Here is an 11,845-nt window from a genome sequence, read left to right on the forward strand (position 1 = left end):
TGCAAATTCAACACAGTTTTTGTCCCACAGTTTCGCAAAATTAACAATTACTTGCTCATATTTTTGGAAATAGCTCACAAAAGATTTACTTGGTTCTAATTGGTGATTGATTCTAATTCTACTTCGTCTAATTTCACACTTGATAGGCAGACAGGCACACCAGAGACCCAATATTTTTTATACAGTACAATCAATTAAAATATAAATTGATATAGTCTACTCAGGGACTTTAGATATAAATTAGAAGCCAGACAGAAAAATATAAATGTACAAAATTGGATACTGGAAAGCCTCTACTTTACTTTGTCCCACCTACAACTTACTTAATCGTTCAGAACACACAAACAGTCAAACATGTATGATCTTTAATAATATTAATATTCATCGCATACTTAACTTTTTTAACCTTAATGTGAATTACATTTCACAACTGTAGGAGGAGCCAACCCACAAAACAATCCATTGTCTATTGCCCTTTCCCGAGGTCTCAACGGACATATTTTTGTAAAAGCTATTTCACAAAGCTATAGGGTTGTGTCTTTCAATTTTCAAGGACAAATAAAACCATTCACATCACAACGCTGTGAGAAGTAATGATGCTTGTGATGCATTCATATTACGCTTCTCAGATGGAACCCTCTCAGTGTAGCATTATCTTCATTTTGAAGGGCAGCCTGCTCTTGGAACTACTTGCTGACTGTTCACTGAACTTGTTTTTCAATAGCGGCTCGTAAAACATCTTTTGCTTTGTTTTGTGACAATTTCCCCATACATGTTCTCTAGTGAGCTGTAACACCTTGATTAGACACGGGGGGCGGGGGGGCATTTAATTAATTAACTTAACATCCATTCCATGTTGGTGACCTCACAAATTGAATTAGTGTTAGTGGTTATCAATTACCGTATGTTACTCTCTCTTTACAATAGGCAATTTTTTTAAAAACTTTTTTTATATGATGTCATTTACTCCACATTATCACATAATTATAGTTAATTGATAGATACTTTACTAACACTTTATTAATCACTTGTCTGTTATGTTCCATAGGAATGTTTGCCTAACAATGGCTCAGTAAATTGTACTCAACATCAATGAGTCAATCCAAATAAAATTTGTTAGAAAAGCTTGAGTTTTCTTTTAAAATCATGTGATTGCAAACTCCACTGATTTAAATGGGCTATGGGATTTTTTTAATAATAAAAATAATTCACAAAGGTTTTCATAAAAAATGTAAAATTTGCTATAAAATTTTGAAAAGAAGCTTGCTTTTTAAAAGTGTGCACTTGTGTATGTTGAGCTGTGTATGTTAAAAACATGCTGCAAAAAAACATGCAAGCTTACCCCCTAGACATGGTTCCAAATTTGACAGAAAAATTATGAGAATTTTATTTTAACCAGCTTCTTCTTCTTCCAAAACTCTATACAATGAATTACAATTACTCTTGAAAGTGTCTCTTGTTTGTCAAGATATACAAAAAACAATGACCTGAATGATGTACTACAGTTATGAGGGCATTGAACTTTAGAGGTTCAATGAAGTTGGTGCCCTAATAGGTGTGGCTTAAAAGGCAGGTCTGTCCCTTTTGCCTCCTCGTGTTGCCTCGTTATTGAAAAGAGGCCAGTGTTGCTCTGCTGGGAGTTAAAGTGCCGGGTGACCTTCTCCGGCTGTGGGCTGCCATCCAGCTCTACAGCTCTTTAAGCGGGCAGACGCGCCTGCAGCGAAACCCACTCAGAATGTCAAATGAGACGTATTCAGAAATGGCGATGCTATCTTTTCTCTACGTATTTGCTAAGGGTTGTCTGTACCTCGTATTTTGGGTGCCTTTAAAGAGGCCATGCCCATGTCAGCGAGACAAGCAAGAAAACTATCATAGGTTGCTTTCTTATTTGCTCTGGATTAGTTTCCTTGTCTTCTACTTCTTCTATTAATATTTATCAGTGTTGATTACTGTTGTCCATTTTAATAACTTTTTTGTATATGCCGCCTTCCTGGCAGCTGACAAGTGTTTATGTGTACAAGAGTGCACGTCGGTGATTGTTTCCATCTGTTTCATGCTTCGTTCTTCCCCTGTAGTTCCTACTTTATCTCCAGTCTCATTAGAGTTGTCATGTGCTGCAAAGGATGGATCACCCACATTGCATCATGCTTTAGGCCTCCTGGGTGGGGAATATCATGGCTCCAATGGCTTTACATCATGCTGGCTAATTTTAATTTGGATATCTCCCACAGCGATATCGTGTTTATGTTTATTTAAGTTACAGTCCAACTTGTAAAAAAATAAACGTAACAGTGGAACACTTTCGAATGTGACATGTTTTCAGAAGTCGGATTGATGGATGGATGTTGTAATTTGATGGAAATGACAAAAAAAACCTTTCAGTCTTTGCTGAGTAAGACATTGAAATCACCTTTTTGCGCTTCCCACATGGCACTTCACACATTTAGATAAAGATTTCAGACAAGATTCCAATTAATTTTCATTGGTCCCATATAATCTAATCCATAATTTATCTTGCGTCTGAGTAGGGTTAGATAAATTGTCAAAACATTTCTATAGGGATATATGTTTTAATGAGATGTTGTTTTCTCTTCATTGTCTTGAGGGGATATCGCAGCATGACACAGCAAAATGCAACACAACATGAGGCATTCTAATGATGTCCGCTGTGACGTGTGTTTTGCTTGTGATTTGTGTATTTTGTGTGAAATCGCCCCGATTTGTTGGTGATTCTCGATTGGACCATTTATGAATAGCGCCTGTGAAGCAAATTTATGGCACACTGTTGCTTTTTGTTAACTCAAGCACATGACATCATAGATTAATGGCCACTGTTGGTTTACAAAAGTCTCAGTTTGTGGATTTTGAGCATTTCACCACTTAGAAACTTAATTACACAGAAAATAATTGGAAACTTTGTAAACACAACATTGACCTTTTCTAATCTTCCTAAATTATCGAATAATGAGTGATGACTAATACAGTGTATAAGCTTTTATTGACAGTTAATAGTATAAAGTTAATTTCATACACGAGCTTACAAACAACATTAAAGGCCATATACAACATTAAAAGGCAAAGTAATTTAAGATATTTAAAAACCAGAAAGACTTAAGACATTTAAAAGCAAAGTAGAGGAATAAAAACTATGACTAAAAGACCATACAGTGCAAGAACATGATTTTGGAAAAATAGATTAGAGATGTAGCCTATATCGTTCAAGGAAATGACACCTTTTAAGGACTGACAAGTTCATTCATGTGTATGTAAAATGACAATACTCCTTGCATCATACCATGTCAAACTCAGCCATACCATATCAAATTGAATTTAATCCCACTGAATTGACCAGACTCGAGTCATTCCACTTTAAAATTGAACCGTCCTTGAATTGATCACATTCCGTGTCTTGAAATACGTAGCAAATAATCTCATATTGGAGAGATGCACAGATGCTCTGATCTGATGTATTACTCAAGAATTAAGCTTTTGATATTTTGTAATTGAATCACACTTAATCATCTTTTAAGACCAGCGCAGACGAGGCGTCGTCATCAGCGCTCGGTGCCATCAACCCTCGTCACTATTGGCCAAACGATGTTCTACAAGGCCCTTCTTATACTGCCCGCAGTCCCTAGGGGGCGTTTTTCTATACTATCTTGTCACTCTGCTTTGTTGAGTGAAATGCAGTTGTGATTTAAAAAATAAGGCATTTACCTTTATAATTTAAAAACATAATAAATCCGCTCATTATCTTGAGGCTTAATCAACTCTGGTCCCAACATAAGAAATAAATACACTCCCATTAATAAAATATGTTGGGTTTATAGCTCCAAATGTACCAAGTTGCAGAGTTGCATGTACCTGCGTGTTAAGATTTGCTGTGGAAACTCTTTTGTGATGGCAGATTTGAGGCTCACACTTTTGGGTGAGCTCCCATAGTGGTCTGTTGTAGTTGTAATTGGATTATGGCTGTCAGGAATGGCTTTAGTTGCGATTACACAGATTACGCTCTGCTGTGCTTGGATGGGCAGCACAACTTTAAGAGCATCATCTGGTTTGTGTTACAGTGCAATTTGGCTTAAGGGAACTGTAATGCAAGATGGTATGGAGGGTCATTTCTGTTTTTACCCTTTGCATGAAAGAGCGTCTGGCTCAGTTTTTGTTGTCGTTGAATTTATTCCAAAGGTGTTAGATAGGATGGAGGTCAATTTCTTTGACACCAAATTCATTCAAGCATGCCTTTAAGGTTCTGGATTTGTGCGTGGGATCACAGTCATGCTGGAACAGAAAAAAAGACCTTCCATATCTGTTTTTTTACAGTTGGAAACTTGTTTAAAGTTAAAATGGTATAAAAATATATAGAATAATTATTGATTATGATCGAGTATATAGTTTCCCATTACTTTTGTCCATATGATTCCATTGTTGCAACTCCAAAGAAGATGGCCACACCTGTTTCTAGGCAAGAGAAAGAAGGAATTCAAACAAATGCAACGAATTGAAGAGAATAGAAAGATTATGAAATAATGAAATAGATAAAATATGTAAACACTTACAACATCACGGCTTGAAAACAGTGGACTACATCAAGTAAATGCCAAAATGCTCTCTCACGCCTTTGCCTGCAGCTTTTTATTTTCCACCATAACCCTCCCGATCGGACTCCAAACAAATCAACCAGAACAACTTGCTGAAATGTCATTGTGCCTTCCTTTTAGTCTTGAGCTATAATAAATAAATAAATAAATGAATAAACATGTTCTTTCCCAAATTGGATGGCACCACTGAAGTACCGACCTTATTTCACATTTATCAGCATCCATGAACCAGGAATTAGCCACCATTTGTGAAAATAAAATAACATAAATAAAAATCTCCAATTGTTTTTCCACTTTTCTTCTGTTTGACGAGCACTGCATATTTTGAAAGTCAACCAGTAGATTTTGAAAATATGCAAGGTATTTTTATGCAACACACCAAGTGATGGCCCAGGGCTTTTGCACAGTACTGTTTTGTTGCATGCTTAGTAAATATACTTCTGCTAATCATGTGCTTTGCTTGCCCCGATAACATTAAAAAGTCAGTCAATTCTCTCAATTTGCACAGAACAATGTTTCGCTAATATTAGGTTATTAATATAAATCACTGTTGATGTGCGCTATCCGCTGCTTGTATTCAGTATACCAGATGTCCATGTAATGTGTAACGTAGCCTAGTTTTAAGATCCAGACAAACGTTATCTAGATGTAGATATTAAGTTGAAGCAATACACCTTTGTCTATTTAATTTGACACACTTCTCTTGGACACATACTCACACGCACACACATACACATACACACACACACACACGCATACATTTGAAAAAGTGTGTGTGTGTCGGGAGCTCAAAGCCTCAAGTGCCCCCCATCTGTTCGACAGATGTTTAACATCCCTGCTGCAACTCCTGCCCTGTCACACATGTGCAAACATAGACTTCCTTTACACCACACATGCACGCACACACACATGCGCCCACGCATGCGTGCACACATGCACGCATGCACGCACACACTTTCTTCATCAGCAACCAATTAAAGAGCAAATCTTGGCTCTTTGGGGCGAACCGAAGACCAGCACTTTAGTTGTGTTCTCCACCTGCAGTGCCAGGTCACAACAAATCGCTGGAGCCAGAGTATTTTGTGTGTTTGCGTGTGCATGTGTGCACGTATGTGTGCATGTGCATACTCATGCATGTGTGTGACTGTGCATGTCTGTTGTTGAAGTATTTATCCAGTTTGTCAGTGCACCCCCTTCTATATTAGAAAGGAGGGATCAACATATACTGAAATGCATCATTCAAAATATAAGTCTCATAAAATATACTGAAGTCTTGTTTTTCTTTTTCTGAAAATAATATTCAAATTCTGAATTGTATAAATGCAGGTGATGGGCTCCAGCACGCCCGCAACCCCCTTGGGGACAAGCGGTATAGAAAATGGATGGATGGATAAATGCAGGTAAATTTGACCAGTTCCGGCCCTCAAGGGCGGCTGTCTTGCATTTTTTTTATGTTTCTCTCCGCTAACATAACTGATTCAAATTACCAGCGCATCAGCAAGCTCTGGAAAAGCCTCATAAAGATCCTGGTCATTTGAATCAGGTGTGTTGGCAGGAAAGACATCTAAAACATGCAGGGCAGTGGTCCTTGAGGACGAAGCTTGGACACTCCTGCTTTAGAGGGTCTTCTGTATATTAGCCAGATATTTTACATAATATGTACATAATTTATTTGTTTAGTTGCGCTCTGCTTTACAAATTACACAATTTCCAAATCCTCTATGGTTGGATTGTGCAAATATGATTGTGCACAGTAATGGCCATAATATATCTGATGTGTTTTGCACAGAAAACTATAGCAAGGTCAGTGCTGCAGGCAACTCTTAGGACTAAATCGAAACTCTCTTTTTTCATTGAATCTAATTAGCCACGACAAGTGCACCGTTGGCCCTACGTCTTATTCCAGGTTTCCCCTCCTTGTTTCCCGTCTTCACCCACTCTCAGTCTATATCACATCACACATTCATCATTCAAGACTTTGGTAAAGGGTCTGCGCATGTGTGTGTTTGAGTTTGTGTGCGTACGAACCGCATGTGTGTGTGAGAGATGCCCGGGGCTACGCTGTGGCTACATACAGCAGCGGTCTTGGGGAAGGACACCACGAGGGACTCTGTCCTTGTGCCAACCCCCCTTACAAAGGTGTTCTTGGTTGTAATGATGCTGTGTATGGCTAAAGCTAGAACTAATAATAGCACCATCAGCCCATGGGGACAAGTGACATAACATAGGTGGACACTACAATTTTTAATGGGTAATGTCCTTCCACTGGGCGAGGTTGGTGGTCAATTCAGTTTGCATGTGAGTGAACGTGAACATCGATGTTTGCCCAAAGAAAAATCACCTCAAATCTGTCAGCATCTAGACTCTGTTTACAGCAAGGGGTCTCAATCTGATCTTAGGAGTCTGCAAAAATAGTAAATAATGAATTATTTAATTATGTAATATTAGTTAAATAGGCAGACTGCCAGTCAAACAATCAGAAAAAAAAACCTTACTCCTCCCTACCTTAGCTTTTGGCCAATTATAGCCTGATACGTACATCATGTCTCGTCACATAAATCTAGCATCCCTTCATGTACAAAACATTTTGAACTAGTAATGATGAACAAATATTTCATAAAATTCAAATGAATTTGAATTCCTTTTCTATTAAACCGATCATGAATATTGAGGATGAATTAAATAATTCTAATTCATTTCAGGGGCGGCTCGTTGGCGCTCTCGTTAGCACGTCTGCTTCACAGTTCGGAGGGTGCGGGTTCAATTCCACCACCGGCCCAACCTGTGTGAAGTTAGCATCTTCTCGTACCTGCGGGTTTCCTCCGGGAACTCTGGTTTCCTCCCACATCCCAAAAACATGCTTGGTAGACCAATTGAGCACTCCAAATTGCCCCGAGGTGTCAGTTTGAGTGCGGGTAGTTGTTCGTCTCTGTATGCCCTGCAATTGGCTGGCAACCGGTTCAGGGTGTCCCCCGCCTACTGCCCAATGACTGCTGGGATAGGCTCCAGCACGCCCGCGACCCCTGTGAGGACAAGTGGTACAGAAAATGAATGGATGAAAAGAAAATGTATAGGATTTGTTTTTGATATAGATTGATTTGGGGGGCATTTAACAAGAGGTGTATTATTACTTAAGGTCATTTATTTTGGGGGAAAACAACAGGTGCTTCTTTGTTTGTTTGTTTGTTTGTTTGTTTGTTTGTTTGTTTGTTATGTTTTCTTTGACAAGAATATACATTAGTAATTTTTGGAGGCTAACAATGTCCTTTTCAGAAGAATGTATTGTAATTTTCTTTTTTTTTTTCTTGAAAATTGGCAACTTGGTTGTACAATGTTTTTAGACTTTTTTTTGTTTATTCCCATGAGAATTATTTAGTTTAGCTTGTAAATATTGGTTAACTTCTATTCATTTTTTCCCATTCATCTCCGGATGTTTTTGTTTTTCTTGCTCGACGCCAGTCTCATGACCAAGCCCGCTTGATTACCATGAAATTCTGACAATGGCCTGCTGAGTTCACACATGGGCTTATAGATGTTGAACTATGAAGGTGCCAGGGTAAAGTTTGTTTTATGTCTGTTCCTCCCGGTTCTCTTCTCTCTTCTCAAAGTACAGGCAGATTCTTATCCGTCATCTCATCTCCCAACATCAGGGAGACGTTTTACCATGCCAAATTCATTCTGGAGCAGAGTCCTACAGTACGATAATCGGTGAGAAAGAGAGCAAAGGGTCCTGCAGCAGATGGTGGAACCCCCCCCCCCCCCGAGCCTTGATCTCAACATTGTCCTGCCTGCCAGATTATAGGAGCACTTTTTGGCAAATGGATGCTTTTGCACTGTAGTTATGTTTAAACACATAACTAAATTTTCACACATCCATGCTTTATTCTACTGATTCAAAAGGTTCATGCAAATGTCTTCCAAAATGTTTAAGTCGATTCCTGTTATAGAAGTTCAAGCAAACATTTTTTCCAGTATTTTCAAAGCGTGCCTCAGTCGAAACTGTTAGCAAGGGTTGATCACAAAGTTGTGCATTGCCTAATTCTATAGATATCTACTAACCGTGTCTTTGCTAGCACTATCATACTCCTCATGAAATACCATTAAAACAAAAAGATTAAAAAATTGAAAGAATAATGATTATAATATAATTATTGATCATTTCATTTCACGCATAGAGGTCAATGATGTAGAGGATTTTAGCAGTAAAAATGTAGGACTTACGCCATTACTTCAGGAGGGAGACAATGTTTTATTTACATTGTGGTCATATTTGAACAATTTATGCTCAAACGTTGAGAACATGCAGGGCATCTGAAAAGATTTGTGGGGACTTCTTTCACTGTTTGATGTCCAAATATTACCTGAGGAGTCAAGTAAGGGTTGCTGCTGTTTGTGATTAGCTTCATTAGCAATACTGCATTTGGTGTTTTTCCTGTATGTTTTCCCCACTTAGGTTTGTTTTGTGGATAAAATGAGTGAAATTCCAATTTTCACTTTATTCTCAACCATGATAACTTCTCATTTCTGCGCAATTGAAAATCTTTTATATTGGAGAGACTAACACACTGAATATTTTTTTTATCAGCTTGAACTTAATATTACTCCTGACCAAGGTTAAAGCAAATGGAAGACAGTAAAGAAACACAAAACAAAACAATAAAAGAGAAGCTAGGGTGCAAATGAACAGATCTTGTTTCAGTAATGCAAGGTGTACACCGAGATTCTTCCATTTAATTTCTTTGTCACTCATATGCTTTTTAAAGCTTGTATCTCACTGAACCGTGAATTTTTGCGCACGTAACTAATGTTGATATTACCTCAGGGTTCCTAAAAGGTTGTTAACAGTTGCAAACAGTTTTTGTTGAATTTGTATCGAGATTTTACCAGAATTCACTGTTCAAAATCAATCATTTTGTTTTTGAAATACTCAAACGAAAAGGCACTCATTTGTTTGAACTTAAATCTACAATCTCTTGCACTATGGTGCTTCTATTTTAAGGTCTCTAAACAATTACAATAATCAAAGAAATATGGCATTTTAATGCACATCATGATAGACACAATGACAACTGGTAAAGTGACAGTGGTCTCATGGATTGTTGTGACACATGACATGCATCACATGTAGGATTAGATTTAAAATAATGAAATTGACCCTGGTGGCTGAAAGTGTTGCAGCATGTCCTCTGTGAGTTAGTGAAGGGCTAATGATAGAGCGGGCTGGCTGCAGGAATTACACGTCTACACGGCCCACAACTGTGAGCAGATGTCAGGTCTGTGTGAGGACGCATTTGTCTGCAGACACGATGCCTGAATGCTCCGCTGTGCCTCGGCCTGAGCTGTTGACTCTATGGTAATGATGCAAGTCAGTCTAAACATAACAAACCATTAGCATCCTCAGCATGCCGGCCAAAGTGCTGCGAAGATGGCGATCACACTCCTGTGTGTGTGCGCGCCGTTGTGTGAGTGAGCACGACAGACACCGGGAATGCAGATTAGTTTACATGTCTGGCTCCCTGCATAATTAACTGCTGGGTAAAGTGATTTTATATATGCACATACATAATAGTTTGGAAAAGAGGTTTGGAAAAAGGAGGCCTGTGTTTAGAGCTGCAGACTCTTTATCTCAATACATATTTGTGTGCATGTAGAGACAAGCTCTCAACATCCCGATATACATCCAACAATGTTAGTCTTGTTGCTGGGATTGTAGGGCACACTAGACCCAGCACCTTGAAGAGCCCCCTGCAGTTTCGTTGTACCTCCAGTTTGTTGTTGTGCAATGACAATATTCTATTCTATTCTATTCTATTCTATTCTATTCTTATGCTGGACAATATTAGGTTCAGGGATTCACAGATACTTTGGTATTGACTTTTTGCTTGGGAAAGAGTCTGTGCTGGCCCGTGCAGAGTGCAAATCCTCATATAAATGAAGTGCATTGAAATGCATTTGAGGATAAAAAAAAGTGACGGAATTGAGAATAATGGGGAAATTCGGATGAATGTAGAACTTAGAAAACCTTGCCCTAAATAAATAAAAAATAATAATAAATGAATAAAATTTTTGAAAAGCGATTACGCTGAATCTTTCGGGGTATGTGGAGTAGGAGACATGACAGCCGTGTGGAGAATACTTTAAGCCATGTATGGCAATTCTAATTGCCAATTATGTTCCCAAAATTGATTATATACTCCGCTCTGGCTGCTAAGGAACCGGTGGGCCTACGAAATTGTGCTGGAGGGGGCATCCTACAGGTTTCTTGAGCCCTGTTGCTGGTGACATCACTGCTCGGCTTTGTCTCAGCCAACGGCACTCCCGTCAGGAAGTCGCTACAGAGTATATGACGTTGAGTAAAGTTTTATTTTATAACTTTCCATATCTATTTTTCTTTTTACTCACTTTATTTTGGAGTTTAGACACAGAGACCTGCCATCCAAAGGAAAAAGTCAAATATAAGTGGTTGGAATGAAAAAAAAAAAAAGCAGTGGCGTGAATGTGAATACATACTGTATCCATCCTACTCTACCAGTTTAAACTCAGTATTAAATATTAGATCCTCCTTGAGTAGTTAATTTTGTTGGAGAGAGCCACAGTCAAAATAGCACCCATCTATCCATTTTCTTTACTGTTTGTCTTTATTTGTAGCGTGGGTAAGGTCAAAACTACATCAGTGACTGGTTGTAAGTCAATCACATATTGACAAATAAAAATTCACATTCGTGCGTATAGACAATGTGGACTCTTCAATAAACCTAATGTGCATGTTCTCGGAATATGGGAGGAAGACTAGGACCTCAACAAAACCAACACAACCACAGCAGTGAACATACAAATGCCACACAAGAAGACCGGAAATGAGATTCAAACCTTGGAGTGCTCAGCTGTGAGACAGCTGTGCTAACAACTACCACGATGTGCTGCCCAGTCCAAATAGCAGCATCATATATGTTTTTCCTTTTGTGGAATGTTACTTATTCATATCTTGCTATTTATACTTTCACTGTGCATGATGTACGTGTGTTTGCGCCCATGCCATGTGTGTATCCACTATAACGACCAGAATAAGTCCAATTACCATTGTATCACTGTTACATTTGTCCCCACAAAAACACAGAAACAGTTGATTTTCAGTTACTCATGTTGGAGTCAAGCAAGCTATCACCTTCTTTAAATTATATGGCTATTATACATATACCCACATGCCAAGGTATACACACGCACGCACGCACGCACGCACACAC

The 11,845-nt window shown here is 38.5% G+C and overlaps 1 protein-coding gene across 1 annotated transcript in view; it reads left to right on the top strand.

The window, feature by feature from the left end:
* LOC147061928 (plexin-A1-like) overlaps positions 1–11,845 on the top strand; it is a 167,444-nt gene that overhangs the window by 34,022 nt on the left and 121,577 nt on the right. The window lies entirely within an intron of this gene.

This window comes from Syngnathus leptorhynchus, chromosome 1, assembly GCF_054491065.1.
Source record: "Syngnathus leptorhynchus isolate UIUO chromosome 1, UIUO_Slep, whole genome shotgun sequence".
Taxonomy (NCBI): Eukaryota; Metazoa; Chordata; class Actinopteri; order Syngnathiformes; family Syngnathidae; genus Syngnathus; species Syngnathus leptorhynchus.